The sequence below is a fragment of the Belonocnema kinseyi genome, chromosome 6 (genome assembly GCF_010883055.1).
Source record: "Belonocnema kinseyi isolate 2016_QV_RU_SX_M_011 chromosome 6, B_treatae_v1, whole genome shotgun sequence".
Taxonomy (NCBI): Eukaryota; Metazoa; Arthropoda; class Insecta; order Hymenoptera; family Cynipidae; genus Belonocnema; species Belonocnema kinseyi.
In genome coordinates this window covers 51294065-51316943 of record NC_046662.1, presented here as the reverse complement: position 1 = coordinate 51316943, position 22879 = coordinate 51294065, and positions in this window count along the sequence as shown.

Below are 22879 nucleotides of genomic sequence, written 5' to 3'. Positions count from 1 at the left end.
TCAACATTCGAATAGGTACTAATAAAGTCGTCAAAAAACTTTTGTTTGTTAATGCTAAATTTACGTGACACCTAATTTCCTACGCAAAACAATACATTTCGTAAATTTCACGGTGTGAAATAAAACTTTCATAAAGCTTAAGCTTTTCTGCATTAAATTGATTTAAGAAACTTTGTCAATTTATTTATTTCAAACTCTCTCACCACGGCATTTATGAAGGAATTAATTTGTTGATTTTTATAATAATTTCGTATGAAAAATATTTTGAAAAAAGCTGGACGCTGATGTTATATTTAAGAAAATAGAATATTTTGATATATATGAGAATATTCATTTTACAATCATGGTTTTCGAGAAAAAGGGGAAAATTCCATTCTTTTATGTCTTCTTTTTTTACTTTTTTGTACGACAGGATAACAAGAATATCAGAGCGGTTATCGATATAAGTAATTTTCTTGAAAGTGGGAAAAATAGTAGTGCTAGGTATATCGAGTGTTTTAATACTGGATCAGCAAAGCACAATTCTTATCCATTGAAACTGAAAATTATGTCACTTTTAAAAAGTTTTAAATTAAAAACTGAAAGACATTTAAAATCATTAAAAATCCAATTAGAAATAGAACAATTGTTTGCTTGAAAATACAGAAAGGTTAAAAAAAGAACTAAGTAAAACTATTAAAAACTATTGAAAATAATATTTTTTATATTAAACAATACTGAAAGCATGTAAAAAGAATAGAAATAGAAATTTTTAAAATTTTCTATACTACCGGTCTTCGTGTTATTCTTAATTTTATAATGAAAAAAATATAAAGGCTCTGAACTACAAACTGGACGTATAGAAAATCAACTAAATAATTTTTTAACCAAATTAAAAAACTTGTATATAATATTAGTAAACAACATTTTTCCCTTCTTCTATAGGTTTTTGGTCAACCAGATGGTATAGCCTGAGCTTGGTTAAAATTGTAACATTTTTTGGCTAACCCCAGGCCAGACCATCTGGTGAGCCACTCGAGGCGGGTCAGACGCTAACTGGACTTATTATTTGTCGAATTTCTTGGAAAAAAATTCATTTTTCACAATAAGCGTTATTTAGTTGATCAGCGAAAAACCTAGATCAAGCCAGGTTGTCAAGATGATTAAAACAAGTCTTTTTTCATAGAGTGAAATTCTAATTTTTTATAATTTTACACACCCTGTAAATATTTTTAAATCTGTCTAAAAACAGTTGCTGATCAACCTTAGAACTTTTGTTGTTCATGGATTTTTGACCTGGGCCAAAATTGGCACTAGATCTGGGCCAGATCCGATCTTCCAGACTAGACAGTCTAAATAAGGCCTGATCTGGACCAGACCTGACACCAGACCGCAATTACATTTTTCCTAGCGGGTTCCCGATGTGGTTTAAATTTTTAAGTACGCAAAATTGTTTCTTGCTAATTTATTCACTTATTCATTTTTTCCGAATTCAATCTTTTCCAAAAGGTTTCATGTCGTTTCTTTCAATAATTGTTTCTACTGGAAAATTCGGCTTTTTTCCAATAAAATCAAATTCAAAGTTGCCCTTTTGAGTATTTTATTCGTTTTCAATATCTCAGGTTTATAATCTAAAAAAACTATGAAATTTTGAAAAAAGTCCTCTCTTTTACCAAAAGTAATTCAAAAGTGATGGCATAGTATTTGTTCACCTATCGATACCAATAAAACAGTTTAGCCTGCGACCAGCTCGTATGAAAAATAAGTTAATGATAGTAGAGACATATTTTTGGACTATAATATGGACAATACTTTGTATCAGTAATTACTTGTATCTGCTTAAAAAATAGTGCAATTCTCACATTATTTCATTTTAATCGATTCTCGTAAAAATAGGTTGTTTTTTTTTTGAATAGTTTTTAAAACTTCAAAGATGACTGATTTGCAAATCAGAAGCATTATTCTTCTCCTTTTTACATTCTCATCATTTATGATTGAGAAAGTATTAGAATTGTCGGAAATTTTACATCACACTTTTTCAACGGATCTTCACGTTTCGTGACCCCCTGAATCCGAAAATCAGATTTTCACGATGGCGTCTGTCTGTCCGTCCGTCCGTAAACACGATAACTCTTGAAAAAATGAACTAATCAAATTCATCTTTGGCACACTTTTTTTAGGTCCTAAAAGAAAGGACAAGTTCGTGAACCAGCCATTTTTGATTAAAATTTAAAAAGTGAGCGCACTTTGAAAATTTTTGAAACCACTTTTTTCTGAATTTGAAAATTCTATGTACGGATTTTTATAGTATTAAAAAGAACAAACAATTTATCCTCATGACATTTTTCGATAAAAAGAAAATTCTCAGAGTTAAAGTGATTAGAAATTTTTTTTAATTAACCGAAAATCAAAATTTGAAGCCGAAAAACGTACGATATGCAAAAAAGTCAAGGGAAGAAAAACATTTTGTTTTGAAAACCCTACAAGATTATCATAACCACTTTTTGGATTTTCTTCAAAAATCGAAAATTTGAATTTTGATTTCACAAAAAATAATGGAAAATAAAAGCTTCCATTTTGTGGAAAAACTATGTAGGAAACAAAAAAAGATGAATTAACGAAAATGGTTATCCCCAAAAAGATCTACAACTTCGTTAAGAATCACTTCTTGATAGGACTCGTACTTTTTGTTTTATTCGTGAAAAATAACGTTGAAAACAAATAAAATAAAATGTGTGCAAAAACGACGAAAGTTACGAGAAAAAAAATCCAACAAAACCTGTTTACAAAGGTCTGTCGGAAATCGAGCGCGCAGCGCGAGTGTTACGATGAGAATGTGTACCTCAAAGCCTACAGATCTTTGAGAAACTTAATCTTTGACTATACTTAATTAAGTAAACAATTCAGAATATGAAGACGCATATAAATACTATCATCTAATAGAGATCTTTTTGATCAAGTTTTTTTCAAGCATTCCAAATGCAGAGAATAAATATCCGAGCGCAAAGCGCGAGGTGTAATGATGTTCGAGCTTTCCAGGATTCTGGATGGCTTGATGGTCTTTCTCAGCAATTCAAGGCCGTTTGTTGGACTCCGAAAACAATCATATTGATCGACGACAGTACTGATCTTCAAAAAGATTCGAGGTTCAGCAAAATTATACAAAAAATAACTGGCAATGTACTAAGCAGAATAATAAACTTTTTGAAAGTGTCACCAAAATATGTCAGACCTACAGGAGTGACTATAAGTTTACATGAGAAAACAACATTTACTGCAATCTCAGATGACAGCACAATTCCTAAGAGCATAACTAAATTTTTAATTAAAATTTCACTGGCACAGATGCATCCAAGGCTTTTAATGATCTCTTTGATTGAGACAGAATGTAGCAGCTACTTTTCTGCGATCCTTAGGTCAATACAAAACAAAGTACTGCTGTGATTCATTAATTTAATCCCTTTACCCAAATAATCACCACCAGAAAGAAATTTTTGAATGGAGCCTCAATTTTTCCTGAAAAATTAAACTATTTGAATCATACTGAAATAAAAATAGCCTCAGTAGATGCTCAACCCATGGTTCGGGTGAAATATAAACTTTCTGGATATCCTTTTGAGGTTTCAGGACCAGATGCAGAAATTCTTAAACTCCTATCTGAGAAAAAGAATTTCCAACTTTCAGAAGTTGCCTCTAAAGAACAATTGTTTGGCAACTACAATTGCAACAAAAGTAAGGACACTGGCTAACTAAAAAAGGCTGCGAATGGAGAAATCAATGTTATTACAAATAATTTCATATTTGGCATCCATTGTGCAGAGCATTCAATCACATATGTTATTCGAAAAGAACAGATTGGTGCCTCCGCAGTGGTTCCAATTTTGTCGAAGAAGATTCGGTCTGTATCAATTGCAAGCACATTCTTTTATACAGGAATTATCACTTGTTTTCTAGTGACTTTGATCTGGCTAATTTTACGCTTCTTAAAATTTGACAAAAGGTTCTGGTGCCTTTTACACATTTTGGAAGCTTTGCTTGGATATTCAGTTCCCAGAGATGTGGTGAGTTATTCGGATCGTATTGCACTGTCCTTTATCCTGATTGGGTTTTGGATTTTCTCATCTACTTTTTACACGATATTGATGGACGTCAAAATAATAACAAAAACAGAAGATACGGTTAACACCTTGTCGGATGTGCTTACTGGAAACCTTGAAGCATTTATGACGATGAATATTCGAAATTCTCTGTTATCAACAGAAACCAATAAAGTCATGCAGACTATTCTAAATAAATCCAAAGCATTCGAAGTGATCAATACTGTCTTCATTTATTATTCAAATCGAAGAATTGTGTATGCATCGTAGATGAAAGATTCGCGCGGAATTTTATCCTAGAGAATGTAGACGGAAATCATAGACTAATATTGAAGATTCTGGAAGAAAGTTTTTTGAAGAATCTAAAAATAATGGTATGTGAGGCAAATTCGCCTTACCTACATGAATTTGGTCGAAGATTGGCAGAGATTGACGAATTAGGACTAATGGAAAGGTGGAATCAAGACCTCTTTCCAGATTTTATGAGAAATTTCAGATTTTCCAATCAAGAAGTGATTACTATGAACTCTATGTTGTTAAGTCATCTTCTTGTGATAATTGGTGCAGGTTATGGAATTTCATTTTTGGCATTTCTTGGAGAATTACTAATCACCTACAAGGAGACCCTTATTCATCGCCAGATATGACTTTGTTAATGCAAAGTGACCACTAGACCAGATTAAATGGGTAAGTGCCGATTGCTTTTTTTAAGTTTCATAATTAAACTTTCTCTTATTTGAAAATGTTGAATACACTATTTTAAGCAATTATCTGAATGTAAGTGTGAGCATGGGCGGGCTCATAAGCGCGTATCTGTGCATACTAGGGTGGTCCTTATTTATCAATTTTGGACACTTCCTGGTCTCAGCCCCCAACTTTTTTTTACATGACCAAAAAAATTATGTCCGCCAAATTTGAGCGAAAACGGTAATCGGTAACAAAAAATCTCGTAAAATTCTCACACGACATAGATTTATTTATTAGAAACCACGTGATGGCCATTCAAATTCAGAATTTTGAAAGAATGAAAGAGGGCCACCCATTTTTTTTATAAATTCATTATTTCTTTGTTTTTCGGTGAAAATTTTTCATGTGTTAGTTAAAAGGCTACATTATTTTTAAGAAACATATTTCGTGATGCATAAAAGTCAAAAAGAAATTTAAAAGATTTAATATGGAGCCTTATAAAATATGAAAAAAAACGTATCTCTGATTTTCGTCCAAAGATCTTCAAATTTTCAAAAAAATTCATTTGTATTGCTACCAAGTGTAAGGTTGAAAAAGTAGATCTCGAAATATCCAATAAAGTAAAAATAGCGCCTCATTACTATTTTCAAAAAGTTACATAATTTATACAAATTTAAACAAAATATAAAATACATTTTCGGAAAGGGTTTACTGATTCTGAAAACTCAATTTTTTAAAGTTTTTAAGTTTACCCAATAAAATTTATATATAAAAACTCATAACCTCCATTAGTAGCGGATGAAGGCGAAATCTTAGATGGTCAAGTTAATCGCGTGTTTTATTCTATGGCGACATCTTTCTTTAACGTATAAAATTAATCAGAATAAGAAACTAGATTTCCATATTTATCGATCGCCGATAATTATTTCCGCTTTGTCTCTTTTTATTTTCACTTTCAATAGTAGCTGTTATTTTTATGAATTATTATTATGTATAATATTTAAATGTGTTTCTCATAATTCTTCAATCGTTACATTAAATTACTAAAGATATTTTTCAGCAGAATGTGGTTTATTCAATGCTACAGGAATAATAATTTAAAGTTTATGTTAAAATCTAATTTTTTTAAATAATATAAAAGAATATTAAATTAATAGATATATTGTGAAATCATTGAGTTTAATAATATTATAATATAAATTAAAATTTAATAATAACAAATAAAATATCAAAGTACATAAAGATTGGATTTAAATTGTTTAATATTTAGTCATATAAATATGTTATTTCCTCTCAGATTATGTAATTAAATATGGGCTTTTACTTTCGTAATAAAAGCTTTTTTTCTTTTAAATACTTGCATTACAGTTATATATTTTTTATGGTGCTTCCGATATTGTGAAATGAGTATTTAAATTCAATTTTCTAAATTATATGTGCACATATTTCAATTTTTTGTAACTTAGTTAGAAAGCTTCTTAATAAATTAAATGTCGAGAAGTGCAGTTTCAAATTTGAATGAGAATATAATGTAAATATTATTTGAATCTTTTTATGAAAATAATTGTGTAAAGCTTTTTATGTTATGCAATTATTAATTAATTATCAACTGATTTTACAAAAACTCACATTTTCTGGAATCATTTTAAGAGTTTATTAATAAAGAACAATTTTAGAAAGGAAAGTTCAAATTTAAAAAAATATATTGGCTAAAAATTATTTAAAGGTTTTAGTGAGAATTATAGTTTAATGTTTCTTAATTTGTAAAATGACTAATTGATATAAGCTGAAAATTTTTTTTTAACATTAAATTGAATAAAGATTAAAATTTATTACCCTTAATTGAAGTAACATAAGTAACAAATAAATTATTTATTTGTAGGTTATATAAAGGAACATTGAGTATGATCTGCATAATATAAATCAATTTATTTGAAACGTACCTCTATTTCAATTAAGTAATTTTTGGGAATTATGTTGGTGTTCTGAGATGAATATTTTCATTCAATTCTGAAAAGTATATGTGAAAATGTTTTAATTTTTCGCTTTAAATTAATATTAAGTCACTAAAACATGAAATTTTTGTAAATAAAATTTAAAAACAGTGAAACAAATTATTTGAGGCTTTTTATTTTTTTATTTGAAAGTTTCGATGAAAATACTTGTTTCGTGTTATTTATTTTGTGAACTGATTAATTCATTATCAGCTGATTCTACTAAAAGTTACATTTTCTAGAATTAGTTTAAAAGGTTAAGATTAGAGTAAATGAAAATTATTATTCAATGCTTTTTATGTTATTATTTATGAAAAAATCTATGAATGGTTAGATGATTAATTTTTTCACACATCGAACTAGATAAAGATTCAATTATAACTTTTTTCAAAATAAGTATTTTATGTTGTGCAATATTTTTTTCTTAACATTTTGCTATCATATCATAATTCCAGAGTTTTTAAGAAGAAAATAATGTTTTTTTTTTACATCTGGGTAATCTTTTTTTTTAATTTTCAAAGAGACAATTAAAATAAAATTATTGAAAAGATTTATTTTAAGAATTGAAAAAATAGAAGAGCTTTAATAATTTCGAAAGATTTTGAGATTGAATTTTTTTAAACAGTTATGGGAAAATTTTAGGGAGTTAATATTTTATTTTGAAATAATAATTTTTAATTTTTAAGATTTCAAAATTGTTTTTAAAAAAATATGGAAGATTTTAAAACAATTATTTCTATTTTTGAACATTTAATTTTAATTTAGGCATTTAATTTAATTTCAATATAATTTTTTTCTTTAGGTTCCGAAAACAATTTCTTTGGACTTTATAATGTGAAAAATGAGTTTTAGGATAAAATCAAAAACATTTCGAAACATTAAATATTTTCTTAAATTTCGAGAAAGAGTAGAAGATTTCAAAGCAAAATGTTTCAATTTGGTAACATTAAAAAATAAAAAATAAATTAAACCATAACATTCTATAAATATTTCGAAGATTTAAGGAGAATAAAGAAGAATTTTAAACTGCAGAAGATTTTTAAAAATGCAGTTTTATGTGAAAGTTTTTGAATAAAAAGAAAGCCAGACGTTAAAAACACAAACGTCTGGACACTAATGTTTTTTTTTTAAATTGTGGCCAAAATGTGTAAAAAACTGAAAACCTATATGGTAAAGTATCACATACGCTTAATTAAAATAACTTTGAAAGATGTTATTCAAGTTCCTAAGAAAATTGGGGATGTTTTGAGGCAGCATTTTACATTTTAAATAACTTTTCGAAATTTCAAGAAAAATTCCAGTCAGATAAAAATATTTTTAAGAATTTAAGAGGTATTGTATAGATATTTAATTTTAAAAGGGCTCGAACTTTTTCTATTATTTTGTGAAATCCCGTAAAATATATTTTTTAATCTAGATTTTTTATTGACGAATCTGAAATATTCAAAAATCTTTTACAATTTTCATCAAGTCCGTAAGAAATTTTTGGACATTTTCAGCTTAATTTTTTACATTTTAAATGATCTTTCAAAATTTAAAAAAAAAAAATTGATAATTTTAAAGTATTCTGAGGGATTTGAGAGGCTTAGTCTAAATTTAAAATATTTTATACCTTGGAAGCATTTCCAAAAATTGATGGAATATTTATCATTTCTTCTGAAATTATAAAAGCCCTAAATATCTTTTGAAAAAGCTAACATTTTTCTAATAATTTGTAAAATTCTGTAAAGTAAAATATATATTTTTTAAATCTCCTACATTCTTTTTTTGACATATCTGAAATATTTAAAAATCTTTCCTGATTGTCTCATGAAAATGATAAAATTTACTTAATTCTAAAAAAACTCCTGATACTTCTTTCCTTGTAAATAATTTGAAAATGTGTGTAACTAAAAAAATATGAAAAAAGAATTGTTGTGTTACGCCAAAAAATTGTTTAATTTATTTCTGTACCACACTTCATCCTATAGAAAATTTTAATAAACATATTGTTATTAGAAAATTGAGTAAATGCTAAAAATGAGCATAAAACTGAGCGCGCGCCCGCACGAGCACAAAATCTTCTGGTAACAAAAAAATCAACATTTCTGACTATTCGGTCAAAAGTTTTAAAATTTCAGCTAGAGACAAGATTCCCAGTATACTGCAGCTTTGCGAACTTTTCAAGAAAGTAGTTTTGAGAAATTTATAATGTAAACTAGTAACTTTAAAAAAATAAAACTCACAATATATTTTGTTCTTAATAAAAATTAATTCAATTTTCATTAATCGGGCTAGCCTTAAATTTGGCACAAGTTTTTAGGGACCAAAAGCAAAAATCAAGTTTATTCGCAAGTATTTTTCCATTTTGTTTTCTTTCTGACGAATAATTTTGAAATTCTTTTCAATTTCGCAGTGAACTCCAAAGGTCATAAATATCGAAGTGGTTGTCGATGCAAGTGATTTTCTAAGAACTGGGTGAAATGGTTGTACTGAGTAACCTAAAAATAATTGTGCTGGAATATTCAATTAAATATATTGGAAGTTTATTTCTGAGACGTAAAGTAACGTTCCAATACGTGATATTGCATTCTTCAAATGCTGGTATTGTTATATTGCAAAATATAACATTGTATAAAAAATATAAGATTGAAAACATTGTTTTAATTAAAAACTGGAAAACATTTAAAGTCATCAAAAAATAGATTGAAAAATAAAACATTAATTTGCTGTGCTCGCAAGTTTGAGCGCGCCTAGCGCACCCACGCGCTCGACTTTTCTGCACAGACTAATTAAAACTAAAGGTAAAAGTATCGACAACAGTAATTTAATGATTGTGAATTCTCTTTTGTTAAAGCTCCTTCGGCTTTAACGAACACATTCTCATCACGTATCTCGTGCTTCGCACTCGAGTTTGCCCTGAAATTTTATATCATTCCCATAAATGTATATTATTATAATTCGTAACTTGCATTGATATTAAAACAGACGAAATTTCACTGTCCCGATAAAAAAATTCAAAAATATTTTTTTGCAATTCATTTTTAATTCACCCTAAATTATTATTAGTTTATCCTAAATTTCTTTACATTCTTCCTAATGTACTCCATTATATTCATTTGATAAAGTTTTTCAAAGTTTTTCTTTCATTCATCTTGAAGTCTTTAAAATTCACCCTAAATTTGGAGGCATTCGATCAAATTCTTTTGAAGTTTCTTTAATTTTTCCCTAATTAATTTCAAACTCATTTTTGAATTAATTGAATTATGATTGTACAAAATGTTGAACTGATTTATTTTGAAAGTGGTTAGTTTAAATCAGTTTGTTTTGGAAATGTTATATTAAAATTTGTTTAATATAATTGAAAATTGTACATTTCAGTATTTTTTCAAATATTATATTTATTTTATAAGATATTGCCTTAAAACTATTTAGCTTCTGCGTTTTTAATTTTTGAAAGAATGGTTGCTTATCAAATTCCTTGATTCAGTAAGTGCGCTTTTAATATTTTCAATCATAATTTTTGTTTATTTTCCTTTTTTTTGAATTTGGAAATATCCCGTTTCTCCAAACAGTCAATTTCATCATTTATAATGTTATTTTTTATGATTAAAACAAAAACCAAGTGTTTTATCAAGAAATTATTTCAAGAAAAATTTTAGATTTTTTTGTGTTAAACAACCTTTCTCTTACATCTTGTATCATTTTACCAAAAATGTATTTTCTTAAAATTTTTAATGTTGTTATTCATCTTCAAAATAGACACTACCAATTATATAAAAAAAACCATTATTAAAAATTGTTGTTCTTTACTTTCGATAAAAAAATGTTATCTATTTATTTTTTCTTAGCTTGTGTCATACGTCGAAAAATTTAAGTTTTGTATTTTCACTGTTTAGTTTTTATAAATAAACTGAAAATTACGTGTCCTATAAAAAAGTGATTAATAACAAATTTTTCGATATTTTTTGGGTGCATAATGTTTGTCTTATAATTTTTTTTCTACCTTGCATAGTTTGACAACAAAATACAGTTTTTATTACTTTTTGTTTGATCAAAATTTGAATTATCAATTTTTCGAAAAAATTTAAAAAGTTGTTATGATAATCTTCTAGTGCTTTCGAAAGTTAACATTTTACTTTTTAAGTACTGTGAACTAGTGTACAGAGAATTTTTGAATCATGAAAAAATATGGTCTCAAAAACTTTCAAAATACGCCCACTTTTATAATTCTTATCCAAAATGGCTGACCAACGAACTTGGCATTAGCTTAGGACAATAAAAGAGTGTATTAAAGGCCAACCTAATACATTATTTTGTTCAAAATTTCTCGTGCTCATAGACAGACAGATACATTCGTAAAAACCTGTTTTTCGGATTCAAGAGGTCTCAAAACGTGAATTTTTGACAAAAATTGGGAGAGGGGTCAAATTTTATATAAATCTAATACCTTCTCTGATGAGAATGTATTAACATGAAAAAATAAGAAATTATTACTTAAATTTTTTGAAACCCCACACACGAGACAAAAAAGAAATTAAATGACAAAAGTTGGGATTAGAATGTGCCCACGAAGCTGGCAGATTTTTTTGTTTCTTACTGTTAATCATGTTTTTCATGATTAGAGCCAAAACATCCTATCAAAAAGTAGTTGAAAACAAATTTAGAGATCTTTTTCAAATACACAATTTTTGTCTCATCATCTTTTACCGTATTTTGCCTAGTTTGGCCGAAAAATGTGATTTTTGGATTTTTCATAATTTTGTATTCTGTCAAAATATGAAATTTTGATTTTTCAACCAAATTGAAAAAATTGCTATAATAATCTTGTAGGCCATTTAAAAAGCAACATTTTTTTCTTCTGACTTTTTTTCGTATTGTGCATTATTTGGCCTAAATTGTTCATTTTCGTGTGTTTTTTGGAATTTTGTAAATGCTATAACTCTGGTAATTTTTGATATTATGAAAAAAGTCATAAGGATAAATTGTTAGAATTTTCGAATAATATGAATAACCGTACAGAGAATTTTTGAATTTTTGAAAAAGTCGTCTGAAAAATATTCCAAATGTGCCCACTTTTTGAATTTGTATCCAAAATGGCTGGCTAACGAACTTGAACTTTAGTTTAGATCACTTAACGAGTGTACCAAAGGCCAATCTAACAGATTAATTTTTTCAAAAGTTATCGTGTTCACAGGCAGACATACAGACAGGCACATTCGTAAAAACCTGATTTTCGCATTAAGGGGGTCTCAAAACGTGGATATTTGACAAAAACTGGGAAGGGGGGGGGGTCAAATTTTACACAAATCAGATCCCTTCTCTAATGAGAATGTAAAAATTTGACAGTTTTAAAACCTCAAAATTTTCGTGTCCTTCCCAATTATATGAGTAAACACATAATGCTAGTAATTGAAAAACTGAACAAACTTAAACTTGATTATTACAAATAATTTTTTTATATTAAAAAAAACTGAAATGTTCAAAAAAAGGAAGAAAGTTACAAAGTTGACTAAATAATTTTTAAATCAAATTTTAAAAACTTCATAATAATTGTGGGGAAATTTCCAGTATTTGTCGACGTCATTTTAAAAGCAATGTTATTTTAAAAAATATATTTTTTAAATATTTAATAAAGTCAAAATAAAGAAATGAATAAATTATTTAGAAAAAATTTGCGAAATTGTATTGACCTTTCGTACAATATTTAAGTGACCTAAACTAAAGGTCTAGTTCGTTAGCCAGCCATTTTGGATAAACATTTAAAAATTTCGAGCATGCAAAAAATGTTTGAGATTACATTTTCCAAGATTCAAAAATTCTCTGTAAGGTCATTCGTGGTATTCGAAAGGACAAAGATGAACGTGAACTTTTTAAAAGTGTCACCAAAAAGTAACAGACATATTCAGATTAAAAACTCTCTAGGGCCTCTCAAATAAGAACAACAAAAAACAGCTGTAAGAGCCTAAAAGGTGCTTGAAATATTCAAAAGCATCCTAATAATTTGGAATAAGGGAATTAAATTAAATTAAAAGTGATAATCGTTATCTTACGACGCATCTATAAAATAGGTTTGCTCAAGACCAGCACGCATGGAAAGTAATCTAGAAAAATATAAAATAATAAAAAGTTATTTCCGGTATTACATCGTATTGTTCTTCGGAGAATCCGGAACACAAATTGGCCCTCAATTTTGGAAATCAGGTGCAATTTTATATTTCATATTTGCAACAAAATTTATTTTAAAGAGAAAACATCACATTTTCAGTGTAATAACTTCTTTTCTACAAAAACGACAGCGATTTTTTAAATACTTTTAAATAATTAAGAAATGGACCATATTTTTACATTTTTTTAAGATTAGCAATAATCTTAAAATTAAATAAAAATTGAGATGATCCGATCTTGAGATAGCATGAAAAATCTTTACCCCTGTTGCCGTAAGGGTTATAAGACTTGAGTGACGCATCAGCCAATTTGCTTCAAAGCACTCATAAAATAAATAACTCCAGTGTTTTTTGATAGCTGATAAAGAATTTAAAGTCAGATTTAAAAAATTCCATCTGGCTTTGCGAAAGTGAAAGACCAGACGTGAAAAAAATGTTTTTATCATGATATCCCCTCAGCTATTTATTGTTTTGAAAATGTAAATTGAAATTCGTTATCAGTTCTGGAAGTCTGACTTCAGATTTGATATCAGCGACTGAAAAAAACCTTAGAGTGAATATTTTTTTGAGCGCTCTAACTGATACGGAAAACGGGGTGAAGATTTTTTCATTGTATGGAACTATTTATACTATTCACTATAATACTATTGGGATGGGCGAGAAAAATCACTTGGTCAATTGGCGCTTTATATTTATAAGAAATACTTCAAACAGAAAAAATGTTGTGCGCAATTTGATAACCGGAAAGGTAGTTTAATAAGCCGTCGAACAAACATGATCTTCATTTTTGGTCCTGAAAGATGTATAATAAAGCTCAATTCAATCGGATCAGTTTTTTAAAAGTGAATTTATTCACCTAAATCGTTACTGTAAATTTTAACAAGTTTTGAGAAAAATTAGTTTTTTTTAATATTAAAGAATAGTTTTATTTTTACGGTGTCCATGGAAGTCCTCACTTTTGAGTTAAGTGTTGCAAGAACATTTTTACGCATGACTATAGCGTATGGAAAATAGGTTAATATACTAAAGTCTTTTTCTTAGATTATCTGTCTATTAGTTTGTATCCAATTAAAAGGTGTACCCACTTTCCTTTATTTCAATCGATCCTTGAAAAAATAGAATGCTTACTATTGCTTTGTAACTTTTTTCAAAACAGTTATACTGTGTCAGCTAAAGGCGAGAAAAGTTTTGAAAGACCTCAGTTTTTTGTTCTGCGGAACAATAATAAAAACACTAAAATGGTTAATTTGCAATTTAAAAGTATCCTGTTCTTCATGCTTGTTATAAAAGTACAAAAAGCTTCCAAAGATTACTGATTTTCAAAAAGATTCAAGGTTCAGCAAAATTGTACAAAAAATCTCTGCCAAAGTACTAACTAAAATAATCCATTTTTTGAAAGTGTCACTCAAAAGTATCAGGCCTACAGGAGAAAGTCAAAGTTTACATGAGAGAGCAACATTTGTAGCAATCCTAGATGAGAGAACCATTCCTGAAACCATAATAGAATTTTTGATGAACCTATCAGTGACACAGAGCCATCCAAGGCTTCTAATGGTCAATTTATCAGCAAAAGAAATTAGTACTCACGAAGAAATACTTCGCTACGCATGGTCCAAAAAGATTTTAGACGTTATCGTTCTCGATATTTTCAAAAAAAAGGAGTCAGATCGAAACCTCTCCCGGGATTCTCGGATTAGTACAATACATAGCACTAGAGTGATGCATTACTTCAATCCCTTCACCCAAATTTACACCAGGAAGACATTTTCGACAGGAGCAACCATTTTCCCGAGAAAATTACACGATTTGAATGGCTTTGAAATGAAAACAGGTTCAATAGATGTTCGGCCCATGGTTTAATTGACCAGAAATAATTCTGGATATCCGTTTGAGGTTTCAGGACCAGACGCAGTCATTCTCGCAATCATGTCTGAGAAAATGAATTTCAAAGTTTCAGAAATTGTTTCCAAAGAAGAATGGTTCTGCGTCTACAATGGCAACAAAAGCAAATCAACTGGTTTATTAAAAAATATTGCGAAAGGAGAAATCAACTTTATCACAAATAATGTGCTATTTGGTATTCGATGTGCAGAGCATTCAGTCACATATGTCATCAGAAACGAAATGGCCCGCTTTACCGCAGTCGTACCAATTATTTCAAAGAAGATTCAATCTGTATCAATTACAAGTACGTCGTTTTATGCGGGAATTCTCACATGTTTCCTAGTAACTTTGTACTGGCTGATTGTACACTTTTTGAAATTTGACAAAAAATTCTGGGTTCCCGTACATATTTTAGAAGCTTTGCTGGGACATCCAGTTCCCAGAGATGTGGCTAGGCATTTGGATCAAATTGCATTGTCCTTCATGCTAATTGGATTTTGGTTTTTCTCATCTACTTTTTATACAATCTTAATGGACATAAAAATAATAACAAAGAGAGAAGAAACGGTTAACCCTTTGTCAGATTTACTCGCTGCGAACCTCGAACCGTTTATGGAAAAGAATATGCTAAACTCTCTGTTGTCAAGAGAAAATGGTAAAATAATTAAGGCTTTGCTAAATAAATCCAAGAGCATTCCAAGTAATCCAGAGTGTTTTCAGTTATTATTAAAATCAAAGAATCTTACATGTATCATGGATGAAAGATTTTCACGGAGTTTCATCCTGGAGAATGTAGACGACAATCATAGACCAATATTTAAGATCCTGAAAGAAAGTTTCTTGGAGAACCTGAGCATCATGATATGCGAAGCCAATTCGCCTTATATTTATGAATTTGGCCGAAGATTGAGCAAGATTGACGAATCAGGGTTTCTGGAAAGGTGAAATCAAATAAACCTTCCAGATTTTATGAGAAATTTAATATTTTCCAATGGAGAAGTCAATACTATGGAGGGCGTGCTGTTGAGTCATCTTCTTGTTATTCTTGTTGCTGGATATGGAATTTCATTTTTGGCATTTCTTGCAGAATTACTCAATAACTACATTGAGAACCTGATAAATCACCAGAAATCACTTTTTTAATGCAAGGTGACCACTGGTCCACGGAAAAGGGGTTAATGCCGATTTTTTAATTTTTTATTTTTTAATTAAACTTTCCCTAATTTAAAAATGTCTAATATTCTGTTTTATGTAACTATCTAGATGTATACGTAAATATGCGTCTATGCGTGCGTGTTTGAATGTGTATTTATGTGGGAGCATGTATAAAATTCACACCATATATTTGTATAAATAAGAATTTAATAAATATTTTTTTGTATCTTCATCATAAATTTAAAGCATTATTTTAATGAGAAAACTGACTTTGGCGAATTTCTTTATATCTCCACGTCTCAGGATCACTGAATCCAAAAAAACTGGTTTTACGATGGTACCAAAAGGAAAGATCCAGTTCGCTTACCAGCATTTATGACAAATGGTTCTAGTTAGCACCACACAAAAAGATAAAGAAAAATACAAAATTCCATTTTCTGCTCAAAATGTGCAAGATAGGAAAAAAATATGAATAGACAAAAACGTACACACACAAAAATAACTACAAATTTGTTATTTAATCTTTTTTCATATCGTAAAAAGTAACATAAATAATAAAAAAATTTTAATTTTTGGTCAAGTGACACAAGCTATATGAAAAGAATGAATAGACAAGATATGCTCATTAAAAAATGAGCTATAAATTCGTTCTAAGTCATTATTCAAAAAGAAACGCAGTTATTGTTTTTTCCGAAAAAAATTACATTGAAAATAAAACAATTAGAATTTCTGAAAAACGCATAAAGGTATACAAAAATTATAGATGAAAGCTGTTCGACCAGAGAAGGGCTATAATCTTGTAATGAATAATTTTTTAATAGGTCTCATGTTCTTGTTTCAGTCTCAAACAATAACATTAAAAATGTATAAAAAATAAAAATTTGAAAAATGATACAATAATGCAAACTCCTGTTAAAAAAAATAAGGATTCAACGACCAAAGTTGGACCACAACGAACAAACAACAACAAAAAATCCTACTGTAATCTGATAACCCCCACCCCCCCAAAAAATTTGGATTTTAATCTAATTTAAATTTCTTAAATAATGATACAATGTGCAAGAAATAATTAATGCGTAAAAAATGTTCACCCAAACAAGATCTAAAAAACTAGTTATAAACCTTTTTTTATAGGACGCGTAGTTTTCATTTTAATCGTAGAAAATGACATTAAAAATAACAAATTTAATTTTTGGAAAAAACAACACAATGTACGAGAATAAAGGAATTTTGAAAATCATTATTGGTGATGAAGGTAATTATTATAAATAATAATTATATCAATATTAGTGATGATTTTCAAAACTCAAAATGGCCGGTTCAATATGGATGTTCAAATGAGAAAAAGTTGTGTAAATGCAACTAAAAATAATTAAAATTAATTAAATTTTGCATACGGGGATTTCTGGGTCACTAATTATAAATTTTAAATTCGACTTTTGATATTTAAATTGGCCAACTCGTTATGGCGGACTAGAAATTTGTAAAAGCTATTAACTTTTGTAAAAAGTTGTACCTCAGAATTCTTTGGGGCTCTGATTCCGAATTTAAGGTCGGATTATTAACATTCATATTACCAGAATAGAAACCTTAAATATTTGTCACGTTAACGCTCAATGAATACCTGTCCATTACCACGAATTTAACTATCATTTTATGACCTGTTCCTATTATGGCATCATTGATGAAAGCGTGTACAGGTGGGAGTGAGTCCTTCATCCTTTTTATCAAAAATACCTTTTTATTAAGGTATCTTTGCCTTAAGACACCCTGTTGGTGGGTGTGATTTACAAACCTCCTAAAGCCTCCTACTTTAGAGAGGCATTCTAACTACAGAGTTAATTAGTTTTTAAATATTTTCTTTAACTTTTCCACTTCAATCAAGTTTTACCTGGTCACGTGACCGGTTGATACTGGCATGGTGGCGAAATGCGTTTCTTACTTGTCGTAATCCTATTATACCTTTTAAACCACCTCCATCTTCTTGGATACTAGCTTGGATACTAGATGTCAGAAATCTAGAAAATACTAACTTAGTTTCTTCTGAGCAAGCCGGTAGGTCGCAAAATCCGGTGGGGGTATAGGGGAAAATATTATTTTTTCTACTTTTAAAACAAATATTTAGTTCTCCAATAAAAGATACTAATCCTTGCGTTTACCGAAGTCTGAAACTATTTTATGCAATAGACAGGTAACAGCCTAAAGTAATTCGCAAAATCTTTAAAAAAACTAAAATAAAAATTGTCTGTAAGAATATACGAATATAACACAATTGCTTATATAATTACTTATAAAAAAATTAATATTTTGACTTAGAATAAAACATGCTGGCTAAAAAAATCATAAAGTCATTTCCATCAAATTTGTGTAAAAAAATTAATTTCATTCGTAAAAAGATAAGATTATAAAAAAATTATTTGTGTCATTTTTTCATAAAAAGCATGATTTTTTATGTTTAAATATTTTTTTACTTTAAACGATAATGTCTTAAGTATTTTAAAATTATTTTTTTTACCCAAAAAATGTATAATGTCGTAAAAATTCAATAGATGTCTATTAGTTCATAACACCTGCCTATAGCAATAAAATGTCTGTTAAAAACTTTATTTTTATTTTATTTTTACCTTGGCATTAACTTAATTGATTACAGGTGTACTTAATTGTTTGCCCGAGCACAAAACTTTTTTTTTAAAGCTGATAAGATTTTAAAGAAAGTTGTCGAGCCTGATTTCTAATTTAGTGTTTCAATTTTTTCAATAAATAAATGTGACGAAAAAAATGACATTTGTCGTTAGAAAAGTTCGTTGTTTTCGATGTCAATTTTTAAAAATTAGAAACCCTTATGATAATTTCAGAAAATTCATAATTTGTTGCCGAATTTTATGATTTTCTGAAACAAAATTTAATAAACAAGTGCATTATTCGATTACTTATTGATGGAAAAATTCATTTTTTCAATGCCAGTCCTTTTAATTGAGAATTTCATGAAAATTTTAACAAAATCTATCAGAATTTGATCAATGTTTTTTTTGTAAACAAAATTAATATACAAATGCATTATTCGGGCGTCTGTTGACGAAAAATTCGTTGTTTTTTGGTTTCAGTCCTTTTAATTGCGAACTTCGTGTTAATTTCAGCATCATTCATAATTAACTCGTAAATTTTATAATTTCTTAAACAAATTTCTAAAATTATCATAAAGTTCCTAATTTTTAAAAATCGGCATGGAAAAAAAATTAATTTTTCTAAGGAAAAATGCCTAAAAAATGCATTTGTTTATTCAATTTATTTATATTTTTAACAAGAATAGTCTTAAGAGAAATTTTTTATTAAAATATTGTTTTCATTGAAATGTCTTGCAATATAACTTAAAAAATGTTAAATTATTGAAAATTATAGAAAACACATTTTCATTAAATAATTTTTTAATACATTTTTGTTTGTATATTGTATCATGATGGGATCATCCTAAACGTTAATATGAAGGTATTTCCATGCTGGAAGTGGGAAGATTCAAAAAGGTAAAAATTGTAGTATAGGAAAGGATAGAACTATTCTATCTCTCCTTTTATTATTCAATGAGTCACTTTGCATCGCTGAAACGCTATATTTTTCTATCCCCAACCTTAATAATTTTCTATCTCTTTCTCTAACTTTCGTGGTCAAGAACTCTCATCTTTTTTTACTCAGTCTATCTATTATGAATTCAAATCTCTCCAATCAATTTCTCTATCTTCCGTAACCAATGAGCCTTATCTTGTTCTTTACTTGTGCTATCTCTTTAATATAAATTTTGATATTTGTCTATGTCTTTTTCTATCTTCCGCAATTGAGTACTTTTATCATTTTCTATCCCATGAAATAGGGATTCGATCAAAAAGTTAGGAATTTATTCCAAAAATTAATTTTACGTTGACCATGTACTAGAAAGACACCGTGACGTGAATTTAGATTGAAAAGGAGATAGAAGAAAATAGACTTTGATAGATGACGACCCAGAAGTTAGCTATGCATGTAGATTTGAAAATTCGACCTTGTATAAAAAGGAAATAATGGACGTAGACAAAAACTAAAAACATCACCGTAATCGTCTGAGCCATATCTCAAGGTGTTTTTTTTCACTTTTTTCAAAAAGACATTTTTTAAACAATTATGTTGTTAATTAACGTATATCCTTCATTATGAAAAAAAACAAAAGTTCTAAAGAAGCTTCTTCCTGGAAATATCTCCAGGTGTTTTTTTTTCATTAATGAAAATAAATTATTTAAACAATTATATTGTTTACGATTTCCAAAAATTTATTTAACAATTGCGGTAAACAATTCAGAGTGGTTAAGTGAAAAATAACATACCTTGAAGCATTATGATTGAAAAAAAATCTTAAACAATGAAAAAAATTTAGTTGAAACATTGTTTCTGCCCCCTCTACGCACACAGCTTTACGATATCCTATGGCGCATATGGATTTGATTATTTATCCTTCATTACAAACATAACAAAAGTCCTAAAGAAAAAGTGAAGAGAGTTCTCGATTCTTCACGGCAATATCTCCAGATGTTTTTTTCATTAAAAAAAAAGAATTTTTTAAATAATTATATTGTTTATCATTTTAAAAAATTTATTTAAAAATTCTGGTAAACAATTCAGGGTTGTCAAGTGAAAAATAACATACCTTGAAATATCATGAATGAAAAAATTTGTAAGAATGCCGAAAAGTTAGCTTAAACATTTTTTTGCCTGAATTGTTTACCACAATTGTTAAATCAATTTTGAAAAATTATAAACAATATAATTGTTCAAATAATTAATTTCTTAAGAAATGAAAAAAATACCTGGAGATATTGCTGAGAAGAAGCCAGAACTATCTTCGCTTGTTCTTTAGGACTTTTGGTTTTTTTATAATGAAGGATAAATAATCAAATCCATATGCGCCATAGGATATCGTAAAGCTGTGTGCGTAGAGGGGGCAAAAACAATGTTTAAACTAACTTTTTTGCATTGTTTAAAAGTTTTTTATTTATGATACTTCAAGGTATGTTATTTTTCACTTAACAACTTTGAATTGTTTACCACGATTGTTAAATCAATTTTCAAAAGTTATAAACAATATAATTGTGTGATAATTAATTTTTTTCAAAAAAAAAACCTGGAGATATTTCCGAGAAGATTCCAGAACTCTCTTCACTTTTTCTTCAGGACTTTTGGTTATTTTCATAATGAAGGATATATTTTAATTAACAACGTAATTGTTTAAAAAATGACTTTTTAAAAAAAGTGAAAAAAAACACTTAGAGATATGGCTCGGATGATTACGGTGGTGCTTTTAGTTTTTGTCTACGTCTATTATTTCGTTTTTTATTCAAGGTCGAATTTTCAAATCTAAATGCATAGCTAACTTCTGGGTCGTGATAGATGTGGTATAGGATGCGATAGAGAAAAGAGGATTGAAAAGGATAGACGGAAATTCAGATTAACAGAGATAGAAAAAGATTGAAATGAATAGATACATGATAGGATGAAGTGAAGAATGATGATAGAAAAAGATAGACGTTGATAGATGTAGTATAAGAGAAAATAGTGAAGAGAATATTGAACAAGATAGAGGGGAATTTAGATTGACCGAGAGATAGAAAAATAATATAAACGAGAATTGATCAAGGGTAGGATGACAAAGAGAAGAGGAGATTAATAAACATAGGTGAACATTTAGTTTCACAAAGAAATAGAAAAATATTAAAATAGTAGACAAATGATAGTACAGAAAATAGTTTATTAAAAATAGGTGAACGTAAGTTTAGATTAAAAAAGGGATAACAAAATATTGAAGAGGATAGATAACGAATAGGATAAGATAGAAAATAGGAGACTAAAAAATATAGATGGGAATTGAAATTGACACAGGCATATCAAAATATTGACGTTAATAGATAAAGGATAGCGCGAAATAGAGAATAGATTGAGAAGGCTAAACGGAAATTAAGAATGAGAAGACAGACAGTAAAAGATTGACGTTAATAAACGTAAGATAAGATGAGTTAAAGAAGAGGAGATTGAAACAGGAGTTTAGATTGACAAAGAATTAGAAAAAATATTGACGTCTACAGGTAAATGATAAAAGAAGATAGAAAAGAGGAGATTAAAAAAGATAGAAGGGAATTTAGATTGACAGAGATATAGAAAAAGATTAACATGGTTAGATAAAGGATATGATGAGATAGAAAAGGCGGTATTACACAAGATAGACATAAACTTAGATTGGCAAAAAGGAAGAATTAGATACATTTTCTCGATCTCTTTTTATCATCAAGATTCCAGATAAACCAAAAAGACCATATTTAAAAAAAAAGACTTTAGAAAGAATATTCTTTTACATTCAGCAGCGTATAATTAAAAGGTAGCGGTTTGGGTTATTTATTTAGTTATTTATTATTAACCCTTTATAAAAGGTGGGTCGCCTTTAAGGAATTTAAAGGGGACCACTAGCACTATGATCTGGCGGAGTTTCAATCAGATAGGCGGAAAGACAACTTTAGGCTGGAACACGTGGCAATTTTTACCGCTAAGATGCGATTGTTTATATAAAATATGGCTCTAAATTTTCTGTCATGAAAAATATTTTTAAAAAAGGAATTAAGAAGTTAAAATACAAATAATAAAGCTTTAACTGAATAAAATTTATTAAGGATATTTTAGAAATATGTCGATGTGAACGTAATAACGTTTTCAAAGTGGCTTCTTTTTATTAAACTTCATGCTCCCTGAAATATAATTTAAATCCTTATTTCATTTCGCGCAATTACTCTCTTTACGATGAGAAAGTTAAAATATTAAATCAACTTTATGAAGTCGATAAAATTAATGTAATAAATAAAAATGTACGTATTTTTATTGTAAGAACGAAATAGTGGTATATTATTTTTGCACCGACAAATATGTT